Source organism: Rhinoderma darwinii, chromosome 2 (assembly GCF_050947455.1).
Source record: "Rhinoderma darwinii isolate aRhiDar2 chromosome 2, aRhiDar2.hap1, whole genome shotgun sequence".
Taxonomy (NCBI): Eukaryota; Metazoa; Chordata; class Amphibia; order Anura; family Rhinodermatidae; genus Rhinoderma; species Rhinoderma darwinii.
The window spans coordinates 406462418-406487648 of record NC_134688.1 but is presented as its reverse complement, the minus strand read 5'-3'; the positions used below and the strand labels follow the sequence as shown (position 1 = coordinate 406487648).

Genomic DNA, 25231 nt, shown 5'->3' with positions numbered 1-25231 from the left:
AAACTACACACCTCAAGGAAATTATCTAGGGGTACAGTGAGCATTTTGACCGCACAGGTTTTTTTACAGAAATTATTGGAAGTAGGACGTGAAAATTAAAATCGACATTTTTTCAAAGAAAATGTAGGTTTAGCGATTTTAATTTTTTTTTCTCATTTCCACAAGGACTAAAGAAGAAAAAGCACCGTAAAATTTGTAAACCAATCTCTCCCGAGTAAAACAATACCCCACATGTGGTAATAAACGGCTGTTTGGACACACGGCTTGGCTTAGAAGGGAAAGAGCGCTATTTGGCTTTTGGAGATCACATTGAGCAGGAATGGTTTGCGGCGGCCATGTCACATTTGCAAAGCCCCTGAGGGGAAAAAACTATGAAAACGCCCAAAAAGTGACACCATTTAGGAAACTACACCTCTTGAGGAATTCATCTAGGGGCGTAGTGAGCATTTTGACCCCACAGATGTTTCATAGAATTTATTAGAGTTGGGCAGTGAAAATAAAAACAATCCTTTTTCTTCAATAAGACGTAGCTTTAGCGCAAATTTTTTCATTTTCGCAACAAATAAAGGAAAAAAAGAACCCAACATTTGTAAAGCAATTTCTCCCGAGTACGGCAATACCCCATATGTGGTCATAAACTGCTGTTTGGGCACACGGCAGGGCTCAGAAGGGAAGGACCGCCATTTGGAGTGCAGATGTTGCTGGATTGGTTTCTGGGCGCCTGTGGGCCCAAAACAGTGGAAACCCCCCAGAAGTGACCCAATTTTGGAAACTACGCCCCTCAATGCATTTACCTAGGGGTGTAGTGAGCATGTTAACCCTGCAGGTGTTTTGTAGAAATTAGTGTGAACTCGAAGTTGCAGAGTGAAAATGGGATTTTTTCCACAGATATGTGGACAATATGTGGTGCCCGTCTTGTGCCACCATAACAAGACAGCTCTCTAATTATTATGCTGGGTTTCCTGGTTTTAGAAACACCCTACATGTGGCCCTAATCTCTTGCCTGGACAGTCGACCAGGCTCAGGAGTGAAAGCGTACCATGTAAAATTGAGGCCTAATTTGGCAATTTACAAAGTATTGGTTCACAACTGCAGAGGCTCAGATGTGAAATTATAAAAATAAACCCCCGGGAAGTGACCCCATTATGGAAACTGCACCCCTCAAGGAATTTATTAAGGGGTGTAGTGAGCATTGTCACCCCACAGGTCTTTTCCATAAATGAATGCGCTGTGGATGGTGCAAATTAAAAATTTATATTTTTCCCTAGATATGCCATTCAGTGGCAAATATGTCGTGCCCAGCTTATGCCACTGGAGACACACACCCCAAAAATTGCTAAAAGGGTTCTCCCGGGTATGACTGTGCCATATATGTGGAAGGAAACTGCTGTTTGGGGACGCTGTAGGGTTCAGATGGGAGGAAATGCCATTTGGCTTTTGGAGCGTGGATTTTGCTTGGTAGTAGTTTTGTTTGGAGTCTTACTGGTGTTTCCGTTTATAATGTAGGGCATATGTAAGCCGGGCGGAGTATATAAGGGGCATAGTCAGGTGGTAGTATAATGGGGTAAAAAAAAAACCAATAAAATGATCCATAGATGTGTGTTACGCTGTGACACAATCATTTCTGCACAGGCCGGTGTCGCACTGATATATGGCCTCCTTTATTATCCCCCTTTTGATCCACACTCCGCGCCTTTGTAGTTTGGGGAATTTTGCTAGGAAGTGTTGTCCTGGTATAATACGGGCACCGTCTCTTCCAGCGGATATGTTTGGGCTCTCCCCTTCCTGGTTCTCTAATTTTAGGTCCTTGATAAATCGCCTCTTCAAACAGAAGAAATGTTCCCCTCGGGCACAACTGCATATTTTTTTATTTCCTGACTTATTGGAGCCATAACTAATTTTATTTTTCATAGACGTAGCGGTATGAGGGCTGGTTTGTTGCGGGACGAGCAGTAGTTATTATTGGTACCATTTTGGGGTACATGCAACTTTTTGATCACCTTTTATCCTATTTTTTGGGATGCCAGGTAAACAAAAAAACGCAATTCTGGCACAGCTTTTTTTCGTTTTTTTAATTCAGCGTTCACCATGCGTTATAAATTACATGTTAACTTTATTCTGCGGGTCAGTACGATTCTGGCGATACCTATTTTATAGGACTTTTTTATGTTTTACAACTTTTTGCACAATAAAATTACATTTGTAAAAAGAATGTATTTTTTCTGTCGCCAAGTTGTGAGAACCATAACTTTTTAATTTTTTCGACGGAGGTGTATGAGGGCTTCTTTTTTGCGGGACGAGCTATAGTTTTTATAGGTAGAATTTTTGGATACGTGCGACTTTTTGATCACTTTTTATTCTAACATATGTAGGGCAAAGTGACTAAAAAACAGAAACTCTGGTAACGTTTTTTACGGGTTTTTTTTACGCTGTTCACCGCGTGCAATAAATAATATCATATTTTTATACCTCAGGTCGTTACGGTCGCGTCGATACCAAATACATATGGTTTATTATTATTTTTCAATAATAAAGGACTTGATAAGAGTAAAAGGGGGATTGTGTTTTATTTGATTACTTGAAACTTTTATTGTTTTCAAACTTTTATTATTTGCACTTTTTTTTTACACTTTTTCTCAAGTCCCACTAGGGGACTTGAAGGTCCAACGGTCAGATTTATTTTTTTTCTAATACATTTCACTACCTATGTAGTGCTTTATAAAATATAACTTTTACTTCATATTGTTTAAAATAATGTGCAAAACATACACACAGGACAAATTTAAAGGCTAAAAATGTGCTCTCTTTTGTGAGAGAAAAACTGACATTCTGTACGTTTTGTGCAGAGTAAATGCAACTGACATTCTGTACGTTTTGTGCAGAGTAAATGCAAGGCTCCAAAAATTACTGCATAAAGGAGGAGGTTTTTTCAAAGGTATCCTTTGAAAAAACCTCCTCCTTTATGCAGTAATTTTTGGAGCCTTGCATTTACTCTGCACAAAACGTACAGAATGTCAGTTGCATTTACTCTGCACAAAACGTACAGAATGTCAGTTTTTCTCTCACAAAAGAGAGCACATTTTTAGCCTTTAAATTTGTCCTGTGTGTATGTTTTGCACATTATTTTAAACAATATGAAGTAAAAGTTATATTTTATAAAGCTCTATCATTATTCCAGTGATTCTTTACTAATTCTAAATAGAGTATTTATGCTATAAAAAACCTTTGGTGGAAGGAATAAAAATACCACCTGACAACTACCTATGTAGTGCAATGTATTAGATCTGTCAGTCATTCACTGACAGCAAGCCGATTAGGCTTCGCCTCCCGGCGGGGCCTGAATCGGCTTCCGTAATGGCAGAGCAGGAGACCATTGTGTCTCCTGTTGCCATAACAGCAGTCGCCAGTCCTGATTGCCTGTCAGGGCTGGCGATCTGCTAGTAACCGCTACGATGAAGCAATTGCTTTCGATTGCTGTATCGAAGGGGTTAATGGCAGGGATCGGAGCTAGCTCCGGTTCCTGCCATTACAGGTGGATGTCAGCTGTACAGTACAGCTGACTTCCACCGCTGATGACGCCGGATCAGCTCCTGACCCGGCGCCATCTTGCCGGCAGCTACGGAAGCCGATCAGGCTCCGCCGCCGGGCGGATCTTGACCGGCTTCGGTGCTAGGCAGACTGGGAGGCCAGTATTATGCCTCCGGTTGCCATTGCAGCCACCGGAACCCCAGCAATTTCATTACTGGGGTTCCGATGAGCTGCAAACACCTTAAGTGCAGCGATCGCGTTTGAGCGCTGCACTTAAGGGGTTAATGGCGGGGATCGAAGCTAATTTCGGTCCCCGCCGTTACAGCCGGATGTCAGCTGTAAGATACAGCTGAGATCCGGAGATGATGGCACTGGCTCAGCTTCTGAGCCGGTCCCAAACATTCGGCGTAAATGTACGGCAAGATGCGGGAAGTCAATGCTTTCCATGACGTACATTTACGGCAAATGTCGGGAAGATGTTAATACTTTTACTTCTCTATGGGGGCTGACATTTTTTTTCATCTCTGTATGTGTCGATTAACGACACATACTAAGATGCTATACGGCACATACAATCCCATAGAGAATGCGAACGAGAGCCGTTCCATTCTCAGAAGCGTACGCCGTCTGTGTGTGAACTGCGCTTGCGCAATTCACACACAGACCAGAACGAAGCTCGTTCCTAGAGAGAAATCCGGCGCCATTTTCATGTGGAACGGAAGCTGCTGCCTGACAGTAAGATGACGACTTCCGGCCGCGGCTTCCGGCCATATGTTCAACGAAGCGAAGGCGCAAGGAAGAGGAGCGTAGGCGGCAAGAACTTGGTAAGACGCTCAGAAAATGGCGGCACACAGTGTATGAAGTTTGAAGACATTCAAACCCCTCCCCCGCCTGGCACTAGCCAGAAGAAGGGAGGGTGGATTGTGTGAGGACACTAGAGGAGAGTGTGTCCACCCCAAATTTGCAGCAGAAATCAATGAGTTTGCTTTACCACAGTGACCATGCTGCAATTTTGGGAACTGCTCCCTCTAATGGCCAGCACATGGAAATATTATAAATTAGAATCTAATTTATAATAATTTCTGACTTGTGACATTTTTTTAAAACATTAAAACAATGTATAATCAGTTATATACTCATTGTTTAACTGAAAGAAGAAAATAATTCTAGCGACACATTCCCTTTAAGGCTTAGTTCACTTGACTTGACTGTCATAGTGAAGGATCCATGTTTTGGCAATGTCAGGGCACACTCGCAAAACGTTGGCCCGATCCAGAGCAGCCTTGATAACGGACACATTTTTATCAGTTCTTGAAATTGTTCAGTGGATCCAGCACTTCGTCAATTTCATTGTTCTGCTCCTATAATGGGGCAGAACCACGGAATAGAAGAACGTATTTGTGAACAGAGCCTATTCACACGTTTGAAACACTTAGGACCACTATTATTCAACTTATTTATTAATTATCTAGAAGAAGGGATTAATAGCACTGTTTCTATTTTGCAGATGACACCGAGCTATTTACTATAGTTTAGTGTCTGGAAGATGTTCCTAAATTACAAGTCTGCTTAAATACGCTAAGTGTTTGGGCATCCACTTGGCAAATTAGGTTTAATGTGGATAAATGTAAAGTTATGCATTTGAGTACTAATCCTCTGCATGCTTCATATGTCATAAGGGAGCTATACTGGGGAGTCACTTGTTGAGAAGAATCTGGGTGTACTTGTAGCTCATAGACTAAATAACAGCACAATGTCAATCAGCTGCTTCTAAGGCCAGCACGATATTGTTGTGTATTAAGAGGCTTCGGCTTAATACTACTGCTTTACAAAGCATTAGTGAGGCCTCATCTGGAATATGCAGTTCAAACCTAGGCACCGTTTATAGAAAGGATACCCTGGAGTTGGAAAAAATACAAAGTAGAGCAACTAAGCAGATAGGGGGCATAGAGAATCTTAAAGAGGCTCTGTCAGCAGATTTTGCATTTTTGGCCAAGTTATGACCATTTTTGTATTTATGTAAATGAGGCTTGCAAAAGTCCAACTGGGCGTGTTTACAGTAAAAGTCCAACTGGGCGTGTATTGTGTGCGTACATCGGGGCGTGTTTACTTCTTTTACTAGCTGGGTGTTGTGTATAGAAGTATCATCCACTTCTCTTCAGAAAGTCCAGCTTCTGGCAGTGCAGACACAGCGTGTTCTCGAGAGATCACGCTGTGACGTCACTCACTTCCTGCCCCAGGTCCTGCATCGTGTCGGACGAGCGAGGACACATCGGCACCAGAGGCTACAGTTGATTCTGCAGCAGCATCGGCGTTTGCAGGTAAGTCGATGTAGCTACTTACCTGCAAACGCTGATGCTGCTGCAGAATCAACTGTAGCCTCTGGTGCCGATGTGGCCGACACGATGCAGGACCTGGGGCAGGAAGTGAGTGACGTCACAGCGTGATCTCTCGAACACGCTGTGTGTCTGTGCACTGCCAGAAGCTGGGTGTTAACGAACAGAAGTTGATGATGCTGATTCGTCAGCATCATACACTCCCATTCCTAACGCCCAGCTAGTAAAAGAAGTAAAAACGCCCCGATGTACACACACAATACACGCCCAGTTGTACTTTTACTGTAAACACGCCCAGTTGTACTTTTGCAAGCCTCATTTACATAAATACAAAAATGGTCATAACTTGGCCAAAAATGCTCGTTTTTTAAAAATAAAAACGTTACTCTTATCTACATTACAGCGCCGATCTGCTGCAATAGGAGATAGGGGTTGCAAAATCTGGTGACAGAGCCTCTTTAAGGTGGTTTTACACAGCGAGATATCTCCCGTGTTCACCACTTTTAGGCCATGTTAGCACTGGGCGGATACGCTGCGTAAAAGCACGCAGTGTATCCGCCCTGTGCGACGCAGGGAATTCCGGCTGAAAAAGCGCACCAAACCATGGTGCGGTTTTTCGCTGCGGAAAACTGCTTAATTAACCGGCCTGCTAGCAGGACAGATCATCTCCGGAGACAATTGGCTGCAGCGGCGGTCACATAGGATGAAGCGTACCCTCTGACGACATACAGGCTAGTCTCCTGGGATGATGTTTCATCCCATGTGGCCGCTGCTACAGCCTGTGATTGGATGAAACGTCATCCCAGGAGGCAGCGCTGGAGGGAGGAACACAGACTTCTGAGTAAGGCTGGGTTCACACGACCTATTTTCAGACGTAAACGAGGCGTATTATGCCTCGTTTTACGTCTGAAAATACGGCTACAATACGTCGGCAAACATCTGCCCATTCATTTGAATGGGTTTGCCGACGTACTGTGCAGATGACCTATCATTTACGCGTCGTCGTTTGACAGCTGTCAAACGACGACGCGTAAAAGGACTGCCTCGGCAAAGAAGTGCAGGGCACTTCTTTGCAACGTAATTTGAGCCGTCGTTCATTGCATTCAATGAAGAGCAGCTCAAGATTACAAACGTCAAAGACGCCTCGCATAATGCGAGGAGGAGCTTTTACGTCTGAAACGACGCAGCTGTTTTCTCCTGAAAACAGTCTGTCTTTTCAGCCGTAAAAGCCACTCCTCGTGTGCACATACCCTTAGTGTGTTTTTTTTAATGTATTGCGGGATCGCTGCTAACCCGCCATAAAAAAGGCAACAAATGCTATTGCTTTGTTACGGGATTTACCTTCCTATTGAATTCAATGGGGAAAACCCGCAACAAATAAGCAGCGTTTACGCAAATACAATTGACATGCTGCGGAATAAAATCCTGCACCGCAGGTCAACTTCTGAGCGTTGTTTCCGCTGAGTATTTACACAACGTGTAGATGAGACTTGTTTGATCTCATACACTTTGCTGCTGCTGTATTTGCTGCAGATTTTCCGCAACTAATTCCGTTGCGGAAAAACCGCAGTATTTATGCAGTGTGTGAACTGACCCTTAAAACGCGCACCAATTGACAATACAGTTTTTATATCGGCGCTCATTGCGCCCTTTAAACGGAGCAATGATCGTTGATTATGGGGTCGAACAATCGATACTACAATTGCTCGTCCCAATTCATTTGCATCATGTCGGCAGCACATCTTCCTGTTTACACAGGGCAATGATTGGGACAGGGCAATCGTTGGCTCATGTAAAAAGGCCTTTAACCTTGAAGAAAGATTAAAAGAATTACATCTAAGACATCTAAGGGGGAGCGACGACATGCAAGTATAACAAAGGCCCGTACAAAAAATATGGTGAAAAGCTGTTCCATTAAAAATTTCCTGTAAAAGACAAAATGGGCTCGCCCCATCTGGCGTAAAAAAATTAACAATTATTTAACCCCTATCGGCACGAGGACGTAACTGTCCGTCGTTGCGGGAGGTTACTTCCCGCACGAGGACGTACAGTTACTGAGTTTTTCCCGGTGCACACGGTCGCCGACAGCTGACACTCCCCTCTTGTCGGCCAGCGGTCCTTTGTCGCTGATTTCGGCGAATTAACCCCTTAAATTCGGCGATCGGTTGCAATCGCCAAATTTTATGGGTTTCTAGCATATCGGCAGACCCCCGTCCGAAATCGCGGGGTCTGCCGATAGTTAGTATGGCAAACGGAAGCCAAACAATGGCTTCCGGGTCTGCCATGGACAGAAGCCCATCAGGACCAACCTTCGGCTGGTCCTGATAGGCTTCCTGTCAGAGTGACACGAAGTCACTGTGTCGTTCCCGATGCACACTGTTGGCGACAAGGTGTGCGTCGGGAACTTGGAGATCAGCTGTCCCCGACAGCTGACACTCCAGTGTTGCCGATCAGCGGCTCATCGCCGCTGATTTCGGCAATTAACCCGTTACATGCGGGGCTCGATTGCGATCTCCGCATGTAGCGGGTTTGTAGCGCATCAGCAGCCCCCATGCAATCGTGGGGGCTTCTGATGCTTGTGATGGCACCCGGAGGCCAGACAACGGCCCCCGGGTCTGCCATGTATGTCAGCCTATGAGGATCAGCCTCTGCTGATCCTCGTAGACCAACTGTCAGAGTGACTGTGACGTCACACTGACAGTTGGAATACGTTACACTACCTAGGTAGTGTAATGTATTCTAGCAGCGATCAAAGCTGCAGGTCAAAAAGATAAAGTGTAAAAAGTTAATAAACAAAAATATAAAGTGTAAAAAGTAAAAAAAAGTTAATAAAAATGTTTTATAAAAGTGTAAAAATAAAAGGTTTTGTTTTCCTATAATAAGTCATTTATTATAGGGAAAAAATGAAAATGTTAAAAAAAAAGTACACATATGTGGTATCACCGTGTTCGTAACGACCCAAACTATGAAACTATAATGTTCATTTTTCCGCACGGTGAACGCCGCAAACAAAATAAATGGAAAACTGTCAGCATCGCTATTTTTTGGTCACCACCCCTCCCAAGATATAGAATAAAAAGTGATTAAAAAGTCGCATTTACCCCAAAATGGTACCAATAAAAACTACAACCCGACCCGCAAAAAGCAAGACCTCCCACAGGTTTTTTGACTAAAAAATTAAAACGTTACGGCTCAGAATAGCGTCTCAGAAAATAAATTATTTTATAGAAACTTAATTTTATTGTGCAAACGCTGCAAAATGTAAAAAAAATTATACACATATGGTATCGGCGTAATCATACTGACCGGCAGAATAAATTAAAACGTAATTTATTGCGCACGGTGAACACTGTAATAAATAAAGAATTTAAAGCGCCAAAATCGCTGTTTTTTGGTCACCTTAGCTCTAAAATAGATCCTGAGGGGCCAAAATGCTCACTATACCCCTAGAAAAATTCCTTGAGGGGTGTAGTTTCCAAAATGGGGTCACTTTTTGGGGGTTTCGACTGTTTAGGGACCACAAGACCTCCTCGAACCTGACATGGTGCCTAAAATATATTCCTAAAAAAAGGAGGCCCCACTAGGTGCGCCTTTGCTTCTGCGGCCGGTGTTTCAGTCCATTAGGACACTATGGCCACATGTTGGATATTTCTAATCTGCAGAATCTGGGCAATAAATATTGAGTTGCATTTCTCTGGTAAAACCTTCTGTGTTACAGATTTTTATTTATTACAAATTAATTTCGGCAAAAAAAATGAAATTTGTAAATTTCACCTCTACATTGCCTTAATTCCTGTGAAACACCTACAGGGTTAAAATACTTTCTGAATGCGGTTTTGAATACCTTGAGGGGTGCAGTTTTCAAAATGGGTTGATTTTATGGGGACTTTCTAATATATAAGGCCCTCAAAGCCACTTCAGAACTGAACTGGTCCTTGAAAATATGAGAAATTGCTGCTAAAGTTCTAAGTCTTGTAACGTCCTAGAAAAATAAAAGTACGTGAAAAAAAGATGCAAACATAAAGTAGACATATGGGGGATGTTAACTAGTAACTATTTTGTGTGGTATTACTATCTGTTTTACAAGCAAATACATTTAAATGTAGAAAAATTCAAATTTTTGCACATTTTTGCTAAAAATTGAAGTTTTTCACAAATAAATATTGAATTTATCGACCACATTTTTTCACTAACATAAAGTACAATGTGTCATGAGAAAACCATCTCAGAATCGCTTGGATAGGTAAAAGCATTCCGGAGTTCTTACCACATAAAGTGACACATGTCAGATTTGAAAAAATCATCTGTGTCCACAAGGCCAAAACAGGCTGTGTCCTAAAGGGGTTAAATAGGACATGCCGTGAGTTTTGCGCAATGGACACACGCTCTGTGAAAAATCACAGATGTGTGAATAGCTTTTTTGGATTGCATGGGTCAACGTGCAATCCGCAGGCTTCAAAAAAGGCTTAAATAATTTCTTAGAACTAAATAACATCAATGGTTATGTAAACGTGTATTATTGTTGATGCAGTCTGATCGCCACTTGGGATCAGGAGGGAAATTTCTTCTTTATAGGGCAGATTGGCTCATGCCTTTTTTTTTATTTTTTTTTTTTTTTTTTTTTTCCAAACCTTCTTTCGGATCAATAGGGGGGAAACAAAATTCTACCCTTATCACTTCCCTCTCTCCCATTCATTGGTTGAACTTGATGGACGTATATCTTTTTTTATAACGTGCTAACTATGTATGTAATTTATTGCTTGTTCTGATCTTTTAGTTTCTGATTTATTCATGATACATAGTAGCACTAATGATTCTATAGTATACACGCAAAGAGCATATAGTCTCAGTAAGAAAGACGACCGTTTTCGGGAATAGTTTCAGTAATGTTGCTGAAAATTTCTGTTGTCAGCAGTTTATTTAGTTCTGCCGGCTGCTATTGAAACCAGTCAACAAACCGATTGACAGACATATCCCGAATAGCGGAGCAGAGCTCCTGTAAAGCTTTCTCCTGTTCAAAGTCCCCTCCATTGCATCTTAGGAGCTAGGACCCTTCTGTATACTTCTCACATAACCGTGTCTACAGCACATCTTCACATCTTCTTATGGGTCATGCTTGTAAAGGGAATAATTCCAATAATAACATTCCATTATAGAACAAAAAAAAAGGAGACAAAGTTTTGACTTTTTTTTAATTTGTACTTTCTCTCCCCACTTGAGAATATTTTGGAGAGTTATCAGTGTTTTATATTTTCTCTGCTGGTTCCCAGTAAGCAAAAGGCAAGCGGAGCCTAATATGAGTGGTAAGCCAGCATGCATTCCATTCACACCAGATGCTATTGTATTGCAGTCTAATTTTCCATCCTACTATATTGCATGTAGAGTGGTGAAAAGTGAACTTACACATATGTATTCTATCCCTGTTGATGAAAGCTGTTGTTATGGTAACTGCTTACATGTAAATAAATGTTTCACTTATTTAGCGGTCTAGAAGTGCTGCTGGATACACTTTCTATGCTGTGTCATAGCACATCACTTTCCAACTACTGTATAGCAGTTGATTCAACGCAGAACCTCAAGGGTTAATTAACTAATTAAATATATATATGTATATATAGCGGCTACTCAAATGAATTGGTGGCCTTACAATTATACTGTATATTATAAGTCCACACTTTGCAGTGACTCTCCACACCAGCTAGTAAAAGGGAATTGTGAGTAGACTATCACCTTCTATGAAGTTCATATTTTCTAATAGGGCATGTGGACAGTGGATGTCCAGTTGGGACTAAACCTTTTATACTTTATTTACATACAAATGAAAAAAACTCTGGCATGAAGATCGTTCCAGCCTCTTAATCCACACTAATCAAATATGTGGACTGTTGATATTTCAGGGAGCTGGGGTTTAGATGCTGTTGGCACATATCCATACAAACGACCTGCCCATTTTCACTATGTATAGTTGTCACCGCTGGATTTCAACAGGATTTGGAGAACTTTGATGCTGCCTATCTAGCATAGCAATGACAAAAGTTATTCGTTATGAATTCTGGATTCTCACGAATACATCAGTACAATGGGAAACTGAAGAAAATCTGTACATGGGACAACACTCAAGGATGTTTTAGGCGTAGACTAGACAGACACTTTTTTTAAGACGTGACTACTTGTAGTCTAGCCTAGGCCCTCTTCTGCACAAGTAAATGGTTATTTAACTGGGAAAACCAACAAAGTTGCTATTTTCATTCCAAACGGAACAAAAATAGATGTAAGCAGATGTTTCTCATTTATTGTGTCCCAGCTGTCTCTGTCTTCCTATACACTAAGAAGCTTCTCTATCTGAAGTTACAGGGCTATAAATATTTCCCTTTGTGTATGTAATGTGTGATACATATACCCTAGACCAGGGGTCTCCAACTCAGCCGTGTAAATGGGCCGCATTACATTCAAATTTGATACAATACAAAATTTTTGTTAATTAGTTATTTAAACAACAATTAATACTTCATTACTATATTAATACTACATTACTATACCGATACTACAATACTATTATAATACAGTTTTCCAGCTTAAGTGTCACTAAATGCAGTCTGGCAGCTCAGTTGGTAGCGTTTGGCAGACACAAGAATATAAAGATTGGGCAGACCCTTAGTGCCACTGGGCCCACTGTAGATAGGGCCACTGGGCCCACTGTAGATAGGGCCACTGGGCCCACTGTAGATAGGGCCACTGGGCCCACTGTAGATAGGGCCACTGGGCCCACTGTAGATAGGGCCACTGGGCCCACTGTAGATAGGGCCACTGGGCCCACTGTAGATAGCTCCATTGGGGCTTCCTCTAGGACGCTTTGGCCGGGGATTCCTCTGCTGGAGGAGCCACTGACGTCACTGTCCATAGACAGTGACATCAGGGGATCCTCCTGGACAGGAATGTGATGGCGGCAAACCCCACAGCAGGAGTCCTGGACAGACTGGTACTAGCACTCTTCCTGGGACTCCAGCTCATCTCCTGACATTACTGTCCATGTATGTGATATCAGGGGCTTGGCCAGAGCCGGAGTCCCGGGCAGAGCGCTAGTAGCGCTCTTCCTGGTACTTTAGCCCTGCTCCCAACATCACTGTCCATATAGTTGTCAGTGGCAACCCCAGAGCCGAAGTCCTGGGCATAGAGCTACTAGCGCTCTGCCTGGGGTTGCAGCTCTGCTCCTGACATCACTATCCATATATAGACAGTGGTGTCAGGGGCTTCCCCAGAGCGGGAGTCCTGGAGCAAAGCCGCTTCTAGCGCTCTGCCTGGGACTATTGCTCTGCTCCTGACATCACTATCGCTAGTATTGTCTCTGCTCTGGGACTCCTCCTCTGGGGAATCACCTGACATGACAGTCCTTATATGGACAGCTACTTCAGGGGCTCCTCCAGCAGAGGAATCCCCGGCCAAAGCGTCGGCAATGCATTATAAATGACCTATTTAAGTTAGTCTGCGGGTTGATGTGATTGCGGCGATACCATATGTATATAGGTTTTTTATGTCTTCTGGCGTTTGCACAATAAAATCACGGTTTTTAAAGAAAATTATTTTGTTTTTGTGTCGCCATATTCTAAGAGCCATAACTTTTTTTTTATTTTTCCATCAAGAAAGCTGTGTGAGTGCTTGTTTTTTGCGGAACAAACTATTTTTTATTGGTACCAGTTTTGGCTACATGCGACATTTTTATCCCTATTTATGAAATTTTTTCGGAGCTGAACTGACTAAAGATAGCGATTCTGGTATAGTATTTTTATTTTTTTATGGCGGCCAACGTGCAGGATAAATAACATTATATTTTTGTAGTTCAGGCCATTTGATGATTTTTATTTTTATTTTTTCATTTTATTACTTTGAACTTTTACTTTTTATTTTTGTACTTTTTTTTTTTTTGTTTGTTTAGTCCCACTAGGGACTTGAAGATCCAACTGTTGGATTGTTGTTATAATACCCTGCAATACTTATGTACTGCAGGGTATTAGACCTGTCAGTTTGACACGGACATGCAGCGTATTCGGTTCTGCCTCTGGCAGGACCTAATAGCCTTCCATAGATGGCAGAGCGGAGGCCAATCAATGAAGCAGCTTGTTGATCGGCTCTTGGCTGCTCCTTTCACAAGGAGCTATGATCAGTAATGTATGGGTTACTACGATTGTTCTTCCCCATACACTTCCATTGTGTTGGCTGCAAAGAGAGATGTGCTACCGACAACTATAATATTTCTTGCCGTATAAATGAGCCAATGAATGAGTGTTTGCTTCTTAATCGGCTGACCATTGCCATGTTTACACAGGGTAATGATCGGGAACGAGCGTTCATATGAAAGTTACCCACACTAACTGCATCCATATGTCTGTTCTCCTAGTGTGTACAATTGTATATGTATTAAAGAGGCTCTGTCACCAGTTTATAACTGCCGTATCTTCTACCTAATCTAATAGGCGCTTTAATGTAGATAAGTAATGTGTTGTTTTTTTAAAAAAACGTTTATTTTTGATAAAGTTATGAGCATTTTAAGTGTTATGCAAACTTGTTCTAAATGCCCACTTTTTTTTTTTACTCTACTATGCCCACTGGGTCAAAAGAGAAGTGTATGATGCTGACCAATCGGCGTCATACACTTCTCTTTATTCATGTTCAGCTTAATCCACAGCACAGCGTGATCTCGCGAGATCACGCTGTGCTGTCACTAAGGCCCCATTCACACGAGCGTATCAGATTCACGTGCTTGAAAAACGCGTGTGACTCTGGTCCGCGTGTGTTGCGTTATGCATCCGTGTGCTTTGTGAGTGGCATGTGTTATTCACACACTCGCAAAGCATATCGTGTGTGTGTAGTGTGGTTTTCACGCACCCATAGACATCAATGGGCACGTAGGTGTGTGTGAAAGCACCAATATAGGACATGCAATGAGTTTCACACAGCGGACTCTCGCTGCGTGAAAACTCACGCATGTGTGAACGGCCCCATTAAAATCAATGGGTCCGTGTGCTGCGCGTGATTTCCATGCGCAGCACACGGACGTTATTCACGCTGTGCTGTCACTCCCGTAGTTCCTTCACACAAGCGATGGGAGTATGACCAGACATCACCTCCAGGCTGGAGGCGATATCCGGTGATTCTCCCGTCGCTTGTGTGAAGGAACTACGGGAGTAAGTGACAGCGCAGCGTGATCTCGCGCTTCACATATCTACATTAAAGCGCCTATTAGATTAGGTAGAAGATAGGACAGTTATAAACAAGTGACAGAGTCTCTAAGTATGTTAGTCACGAAAGGTAAGTAAAAATGTAGGCATTTTGGTGAATGTGGAGCCTTTTGGAGTTAGAAGTCGGTCTGGCTCAGGAACATTTGTTTAGTTCTGTCACTGTAGCTCTTTGTTTACACAACCACTTCACATATTAATGACTCTCGTATAAAGTGCAGAATTTTTATTCTATCTTTTCTGCCAAATGGAATTGGCAGTGTGAAGAAAGTACAACCATATGTTTTTTATTTATTTTTTAAAAATGGCGACAAACATTAAGATTTCTCTATAGGCATGCACTGAAAGATTTATAATGCTGTGGTGGTTCAGTTTAGTTGGGACAATGACAAATGGCCTTTGGTATTGATCATTTTACTATCAAAGAGTTTGGGATTTTTCTTTGAGGGAGAGTCAGTCTATAATATGTGGAGGGAAACAAATTTAAGGGGTTCTCCAATGGTAATAAGATTGGGAATTCCTGTTCTATAAGATCAATATCAGTCAGACTGGATTCTTGTAGCCTCATCTAACCATCAGATACATATTAGATTGTAGTATTTCAGATCATATGGATAATAATGTCTAGAAAAATACTTCAATAATTGGTCCCTCCAAGGAAAATATTCTAACCCAGAAGTATGTACTTTGCTGCATCACTAGTCTTCTTAAAATAATTACCAATACAAATAAGCTAACACTCATAACTAATATTAGTCAGTATTTTGCATTCGTTTTTGTAAGCCAAAGCCAGCACTGGCAACCGCAACGCTAGTGCAAACACTGCATTAGGGTATGTTCACACATAGCGTAAACACTGCGGTTTTCCGCAACGGATTCAAATCCGCTGCGCATTACAGTAGCAGCTGAGTGAATGAGATTTGAACAAATCTCCCCCACACGCTGCATAAAGAATCAGCCGAAATCAAAACGTTTATAAATTGACCTGAGGTGTGTTTCGTTTTTGTTTTTTTTATCCGCAGCATGTCCGTTTATGCTTCGGAATTGCTGCTTTTGTGTTGTGGGTTATTCCTGTTGCATTCAATTGGGAAGTAAAACTCACAACGAATGTTGCAATTTTTGTGGCGGAAAAGTTGCGATTCCACTACTAAAATTGCAACACAGAAAAAAAAGAATGAATAAAAAAAGGTTTATAGTTACCAGATGGGTGTTGCCAGTGACGCTTTCTTCTGTTCTCTGTCCAGGCCGGCCTCCTGGGCTGACGTTTCATCCCATGTGATTCCTGCAGCCAATCACCGGCTGCAGCGTCACCCCATTTTGCCGGACTGCATGGACCATAAAGGGATGCGTCGCCATGACAGGGATAAGTATAATTTTTTTATTTATTTAGTTTTTTTTTTCCAACCATGGTTTTCTGCAGCGGGCATTCCACCCGAAAAACTGCACCACAATTTGGTTCGTTTTTTTCGGGCGGAATTCTCTGCGGGATCCGGGGCAGCTACGCTTGTACTTTTACACAGCTTATCCGCCCTGTGTGAACATGGCCTTATCGTTTTTCTCGGTTCAGGGTTCCACTCCTGGTTTTGAAGCAAAATACTCACAAATACTGCCTTGTGAAAGTGGCCTTTAAGCCTTATTCACACGGACGTGTCCGTTTTGCGCGCCCAAAAAACGCTGCGTTTTGCGTGCGCAAAAGGTCCGTGTGTCATCCGCATATGGTGCGTGGCTGCGTGATTTTCGCGCAGCCGGCATCATTATGACACTCTGTTTTTATGTTTACAAACATAAAAGCACGAGGTGCTTTTCTGTTTTCATTAATTTATTTTACTACTGTTGCGCGAATCACGCGCGGCACCCAGAAGTGCTTCCGGGTGCCGAGTGCAATTTGCACGCACCCATTGACTTCAATAGGTGCGTGCTGCGCGAAACACGGGCAAGTATAGCACATACGCTGCGTGAAATTCACTGACCGTCTGAACGGCCCCATTCACTAACATCAGCATTGTGAGAAACTAGACATGGACCGCACAATCCACAATATATACGTTGATCTGAGCCGCTAGGCATAATTTAGAAACATGAACATGAGGTTCTTTGTAAACATTTTGATCAAACTGTATAAGCCCACTTGCCACTTCACGGCCATTCACTAACATAGGTCAGTGCGACGTATTATACGTTCGTGTGAATAAGGCCTTCAGGTATGTTTAGACAGGACAAGAAATCTATGACCTGAAAACTACAATTTTCTCTAGGGAAAGGTCAGCCACCTAGCAACAGCTGATGGATACATGCGACTAGCCTCCTAAATTGAGTCCGAAAGTGATTGAATGCATTACTGGCAATGTTCTCACTGCTTCAGATGAAGTCCGGGGCTTCTCAGAATTTTTTCGAAAGCGATAACTTCTACATCCACTAGAGATATTAGAGTTACCGTATATGAAGTAAAGGGATCAAACCATTATGACTTCTGTAGGAGTGAATTTGCTGGTAATTGAGCACACTGTCTTATTAACCCCTTCCCCTGCATGCATTCTGGGCTTTAATGACCAAGCAATTTTTTTTTTTCGTTTTTTTCCATCGTCCCATTTAAATTGCTATAACTTTTTCATTTTCCCGTCGTCATGTCTGTATGAGGACTTGTTTTTTTGCGGGATGTATTTGCAAGCTGTATTTTTCAATGGCACTGTTTTGGGGTGTATAGGATGTTTGATTAACTTTTTTTTGGGGGGGGGGGAATATAAAAAAACAGCCATTTAGAGGGGCGTGGCTTGGACATGGCGCTGATCAGACGTGCTGCCTGAGAGCTCCGTTCCTGCACTTCCCTAACCCGCTCATAAGCACAGCAAAAATCACACTTGCACTTACCTAATGGTCAGAAAATCCAAGGCCACCACGGGGACTCCATACTGTACGAGGCAGATGTCTTCAGCCGGCTCCATTCAGAGATTCCTCACCGACGCTGCTGCTGGGCCGTCTCCCAAGATGGTGCCGCTGGAGTGGAAACGAGCTGGCGCCGGGACTCCGCTTGTGGAGGGGACATCTTCGGCGGCTGTCGCTGCATCATCAGGTACCGACAGTACCCCCTCCTCGGCCTCTGGTTCCCTGGGGCAGTTTCCTTCCCTACTGGCGGGGGTGGAGATGTGTTCCTCTGGGACTATCATGGCGCTTCCTGCTCACCACGTGGTGCCTGTCATGGCGCCCAGGTCTCTCCTTCTTCATCCTCTGGCGTGCCGGGGCCTGCATTACTGCCTACTGCTTCTCCCAGGGAACAGGATCCTCATCCCTCTCCCCATATCGTTGGTTCTGCTGGCATGGGGGATGATTTACAGGGACTGAGACAACAGCTATCCGCATTGCCCACTAAACAGGACATGGAGCGTTATGTAAACCATCTGGTGATGACCTACAAATCAGAGATACAATCTCTTACTAATAATCTCTCTCAATTGTCCGATCAAGTGCAGCGCATGGAAGGCGACATTTCCACTGTTACACAGCAGCAAGTCTCTCATGCTGACCGACTGGATCATCACTCCCAGCAGATTCATGCGCTATTTAACCTGGCTGAGGATCATGAGAATAGGAATCGCCGTAACAATATTCGGCTTCGGGGCATCCCTGAGGATATCTCTCCGGGGCAACTCATACCCGTCTTACAGTCCCTGTTTAACTCCTTGCTGGAGAGCCCTACTGATGACCCGCTAGAGCTGGATAGAGCTCACAGGACTCTTGGCCCTCGTAACCCGGATCCTGATAGGCCTAGAGATGTGCTATGCTGTGTCCATTTTTTCTCTCTAAAGGAGCAGATCATGAGGAAGGCCCGGGATAAAGGGGAAGTTTTATTACAAGGGGTCAAAATTCAGCTGTTATCTGTTTTGTCCAGGATGACCTTGGACAAACGCCGAGTGCTTCGTCCTTTACTGGATGTTTTGAGAGAGCATGAGATCTCCTATTCCTGGGGTCACCCCTTTCAGCTACAGGTTCGCAGGGATGGGACATTGTTGAGTGTTCGGGACCCAGGGTATGTTCCGGATTTCTGCGCTGCTCTCAGTGTGCCTAGAGTTTGCCTTCCTGATTGGCCTTATGTTCCCCTTCCACCGCAACACCCAAGACCACGCAGGCGTGGTCGCTCTCCCGCTTCTCCTATGGGGCGTCCTGGTGGACGACATGCTGATCCGCTGTGATTTCGTGTAGATGTCTCCTTTGCGGCTTGCGGTCAGACTGGGCCTGTCCATTTTTAATTGTTATTGCATTTATCATATGAGACGATAGTCTGCTGTGTTCAAAGTGAAATTATCTTTATGTCCGTTCTTTTGCTATAGGTGGAGGCTGCCGGAGAACAGATAACCACCGGCAAGTGGCCTAAGTATTGTTGTTGAGTTACCAGTGATGCTTCAACATGACTGTTATGCTATTATTTCCGTTATTGATAATTGCCTGCATGTACATTTATGTTGAGAATGAATGCATTCCAGGGAGTTTTCTTCTCTGATAGTTTCTTTCTGTTCCTGATAATACTGCCTGTCATTGCCTAATTACCTTAGGATATTGTGCTAATTACCTTGATTTTCTTTTCTCTTATGTTATGATTCTTATTAGATGTGTGATATTTGTACTGGGTTGGGGGGTGTGGGGCGCTGGCTAGACCTTGTCCTGACACTTCTCCACTTAGGGTCTCACTGGTTGTATCCGGTGTATATTGGATTGTTTCTCCTTGAGTAGATCAAGGAGTGGGTGATTGTTTCGCCCGTTTGTCTGTCTTTGTTGTCGTGTCTCCCTTCCTTGTCTGTCTGTCTTCTTTTCGCCACTGCTTTAGCGCATTTCTTTGCAAGCTCCTTCGGTGGGAGGTGGTGATGGCGCAATTGAAAGTCTGTACCTTTAATGCTAGGGGGCTTAATGTCCCAGAAAAACGCTCGCAAATTTTATATAACATGCACAAAGAGCGGGTACATATATTGTTCCTACAGGAGACTCACTTCCAGGTGGGCCATACGCCACAGTTTACAAATCGATATTATCCGGTCTGGTTCCACAGTGCCAACCCGGAATCCAAGTCCAAGGGCGCTAGTATATGTATTCACAAATCGCTCTCCCATAAAACTATTTATGTTCTTGTTGACCCAGGTGGTCGGTATGTTTTTCTCAAACTGTCCATACAGAATAAGATTTTTACTCTGGCTAATTTGTACCTCCCCAATCAGGACCAGGGTCGAGTGGGCCGATTATTTTTGAGGAAATTGAAGGAGTTCACCGAGGGCGTTTTAATTGTAGGAGGAGATTTTAACTTGACTTTCGACTCCAGGCTTGACACCTCCTCGGGCAGGTCTGCTGTTCCTAAGTCGCACTTAGGGGCACTGAAGACTGTGATGCATTCCATGCAATTGATTGATGTGTGGAGGATTCTGCACCCTCAGGTAAGAGAGTATACTTACTTCTCCCCACTGCACAACATGTACAGTAGGATAGACGCTTTTTTGGTTAGCCACCACTTGCTTACCTGGCATCCTACTTCTGAGGTGGGCCCTATGGTTTTGGTCAGATCATGCACCTGTGTTTCTGACACTTACATTTCCTAATTTGGTGCCTAATTTCCAGTCGTGGAAACTCAATGATAATTTACTACGTGATACAGTATGCGTGTTGGCCCTTAAAGACTCACTCACCATTTTTTTTGAGGTTCATGAGCATGAATCTACTCCCTTGCCACTCCAGTGCGAGGCGCTGAAGTGTGTCATTAGATGAGTCTTGATACAACATGGGGCACGCTTGAAGCGAGAAAAAGGGGTAGCTATTGCGCGTCTCCTTACTCAGATACGGGATCTGGAATCCTGTCATAAGCGGGTTCCATCCTCACAGGTTTTTGCGGATCTTACTACAGCGAGAGAATCCTTACGTTCTCTAATAGATCAGTCACACGCGCGGTTCAGGGATCGGATGCGGAAGCACTCCAACGAATTTGCGGACAAATGTGGCAGGTCTTTGGCACGAATATTGCATCCCCGTACACAAGTGTCATACATCCCTAAAATTACATCTCCCTCGGGCAGTGAGGTTCATGACCCGGTTGGTATTACTGATTGCTTCAGACAATATTACTCGGCTTTATATAATATTAAAGGCCAATTTCATGATATTACGAGGTATTATGAGGTGTTACGGGATAAAATCGACCGTTATGTTCATGATACTGCGTTGCCGTCCTTGGAGGATGGGGTGGCTTTGGGGCTCGAGGAAGATTTTTGGGAATCGGAAGTGGAGCGTGCTATTGGAGACTCTCCCGTGGGCAAGAGTCCGGAGCCCGATGGGTTTAATAACAAATTCTATAAGACATATAAAGATCAACTGGCTCCTTTTTTGACGACAGTCTTTAACTCTGTGTCTTCCTCTTGTCCCTTTTGCGCCTCAGTCCCTCGAGGCTCATATTACCCTCTCACCAAAACCAGGCAAGGATCCAACGTCGTGCGCAAACTTCAGGCCCATATCGCTAATCATTGTTGATGTAAAGCTTTTCGCGAAGTTGCTTGCCTCTTGTCTGTCGCCGTTACTGCCTGGCTTGATCGTGGATGATCAGGTGGGGTTTGTATGCGGTCGGGAAGCGCGGGATAATACTAACAAGACCCTCCTTTTAACATCATACTGCCAATCCCGTAAGATACCAATGTGCTTACTTTCGGTAGATGCCGAAAAGGCTTTTGACAGAGTGCACTGGGTGTTCCTCCGCAGTGTCCTGACGCAGGTTGGCCTTGGCACCACTATGGTGGATAGAATAATGGCGTTATACCGTAGGCCTACAGCTCGAGTTCGTGTTAATGGTCTATTATCTGACTCTTTGTCTATCGCTAACGGCACGAGACAGGAGTGCCCACTCTCGCCTCTTTTGTATATTCTGATCATGGAACACCTGGCCGTGGCACTGCGGAGCAACCCTAATGTTAATGGTGTACGTGTTGGCTCACAACATCATAAATTGGCCTAATATGCATATGATCTCCTTGTGTACATTACGACTCCCATGATTTCTTTGCCATCTTTGACAGAGGAGTTTGAGCGCTTTGGTAATTTTTAAGTAATTTTAAAGTCAATTACTCTAAATCAGAGGCCTTGAATATATCTCTGGATGCTCCTCTGGCTGCCCATCTCGCTGAGGTTTTCCTGTTCAAGTGGCAATCTATGTCCTTAAAATACTTGGGGGTGCATGTCCCCACGTAACAGTCAGACCTGTTTGCTTTGAATTACACGCCCATTCTGCAGCGTACTCTGAAGGAATTGGCGGAGTACGGCGGGAACCGTATGTCATGGTTTGGGCGTATCAACGCGGTCAAAATGGATATCTTGCCCAAATTCCTATACATCTTCCAGACCGTCCCTATTGTCGTACCATTGGGTATTTTCCAGACCTTACACAGGGCCATAACTAAATTTGTATGGAGCTCCTCTAAGCCTCGCATCCGTTTTGCTGTCCTTAGTCGGCCAAAAGTAGACGGGGGCGCGGGTCTTCCAGACTTTAAACGATACCATCAAGCTGCGATGATTATGAGGGTAGTGTATTGGTTCAGTTCGGAAACGGGTAAGCAATGGGTGCGCATGGAAAGAGCCATGTCTCCTCTTGCATTGTTCTCCCTGCCATGGTTGTCTGTCCTTCAGCGACAAACTGTTTCTCTGCCTTTCCTCACACGTCAGTTTCTTGTGGTATGGGAACGGGTCTTTGGTACTGCGGGCCTTGTTCATCGCCCGGGTCCTTTTGACTCCTCTCTTTGATAACCCTTCCTTCCCTCCGGCGGTGGGTGTTGATACATTCCTCTGTTGGGAGAGAGGGGAGGGTGGATATTTGGCTGAGACCCTTACTCCTGACGGTGCCATCCTATCAATGAATGCTGTCTCTGAGGCCTGACCGGGGAGACGATCAATCTGGTGGTCCTATTTGCAGTTGCGTTCCTATCTTTCTTCCCTGGGTGACTGTCTTGTGTTGCTACAGGATAAGACTCCTCTGGAACATTATTTGTCCTTGACTACTGCTCCTTCTCATGTGTTGTCCTATTTACATGGAATCCTTCTGCCTAAGTATTCTTTCTCTCAATTGTCCTTCACTACTGCATGGGACGAGGAAATGGGGGTTCGACATTCTGAAGAGGAATGGGGTACTTCCTTCCTTCTAGCTCAAGTTACCAAAGTCTTGTTTTGCTCCGGAGAAGAACTATAAGATACTTACCAGGTGGTACTGTTGTCCTGCCTTGTTGCATAGGATATTTCCTAATGTGTCTGAATGTTGGAGGTGTGGGGAGGCTCCTGGAACTATGTTGCACATTTGGTGGGACTGTCCCAAGCTACGTCCCTTTTGGGGGAAAGTTTTTGATCTAGGTAACAAGCTTTTTCACACTGAGGTCCTGACCTCGGCTTCCATTGGACTACTTTCCATGGTTCCTGGATCACTCCCACACCCCAAAAAGGGTGTCTTTAGGCATTTTCTGACCACGGTGAGAACGGTGATACTGGAAGTCTCATACTGTACCTTCTTTGCAGGAATGGGTAACGGAGGTGAACGGGATTATGAGGATGGAGGAGTTGCTGTCCGCTGATAGGGGCAAATCTGTGCTCTTTGTCCAAACTTGGGCGGTGTGGTCTGGATTCCGGGGTGGTGCTGATCTACCTCTCTGGTTGGATGGAATATTCTGAACAAGCTTATATAGCCTAGCTGAGTGCGCTTTGTCTGTATGTGTTTCCCTTTGTCGTCTGGTGTCTTGTGTTTGTGTGACTCTACATTTAAATGTGCACTTATACGTGCCAACTCTTACTTCACTGGGGGACTGGTTCCCTGACTTGTTTTGATGTGAACATGGTACAGTTATTACCACTACATTTCTATTACTACTCAATCTTGATGGTTGGGAGGTTACCTCCTAATGATCATATATTTATATACTGTTATTACGATGTGAAAGTTAATCTATTGCACTGCTTGCAATTTTTTTTGCAAATATGTGAAATGTTTTATATACTGTTATATTTTCAAAATAAAAATCTTTGATAAGGAAAAAAAACCCCGCAATTTAGCCATTGTTCTATGCATTTTTAAATTGATGCCGTTCACCATGTGGCGTGAATATCATGCTACCTTTATTCTATGGGTCGGTACAATACGACGATACCAAACGTATAGTTTTTATTACTTTTGCAGAATAAAAACACTTTTGAACTAAAATAATTTTATTTTGCATTGCTGCTTTCCAAGAGCTATAACTTTTTATTTTTTCCGTCGATGTCGCCATCAGAGGGCTTGTTTTTTGTGGGACTTAATTGCTACCATTTTTGGGTACATGGGACTTATTGATTAGCCTTTATTTTTTTTGGGGGGGGAAATGGGAAAAAAAATGCAATTTTGGCGGTTTTTGCGTTTTTCTTTTTTACTGCATTCAACTTGCGGTTTAAATAATATGCTAACTTTATTTTTTGGGTCATTACGATTGCAGTGATACCATATGTGTCGTTTTTATTTATTTTTTACACTTTTACTAAATAAAACTTTTTATGAATAAATATAATTTTATTTTTTTCTCTGGGTACCTTTTTTATTAATTTTCTTTTCACATTAATAATTTTTTTCAGTCCCGCTAGGGACTACACTTTTGATCGCTTATATAATGCTTTTGGTATACTTAGTATATATCAAAGCATTACTGCCTGTCAGTATAAAACTGACAGGCAATCTATTAGGCCATTCCTCTGGCATGGCCTAATAGGCATATATGCCAGGGCGCCTTTGTTAGGACCCCAGCTTCCATGCCAACACCGGCGGCCCGCGATCGCATTTCGGCCGACGATTGGGTACAGCGGGAGCTCCCTCCCTCTGTAAACTACTCTGATGCCGCAGTCGCATCTGAGGAATTAAACGATCACGATCTAAGGAAACTTCGATCTCTAACGTTGGAGCAGTAGCCTGGCTGTCATTAGACAGCTGAGCACCAGCTCCAGCCTGCACGGGACCCCCGTGCAGGACTCTGATTAGGCCGCTGTAAAAAGGCGGTGGCCTAGAATAAGGCCCCTTAATGACCACAGTGAAAAGGCGTATCGGCGGTCATTAAGGGGTTAAAGGACCATCTTATCTCTATTCAGAAATACATACATCATCGCATA

The 25231-nt window shown here is 43.4% G+C and overlaps 1 protein-coding gene across 1 annotated transcript in view; it reads left to right on the top strand.

Moving 5' to 3' along the window:
* The window catches only part of SMTNL2 (smoothelin like 2), a 127312-nt gene that overhangs the window by 11911 nt on the left and 90170 nt on the right, over positions 1–25231 (top strand). The window lies entirely within an intron of this gene.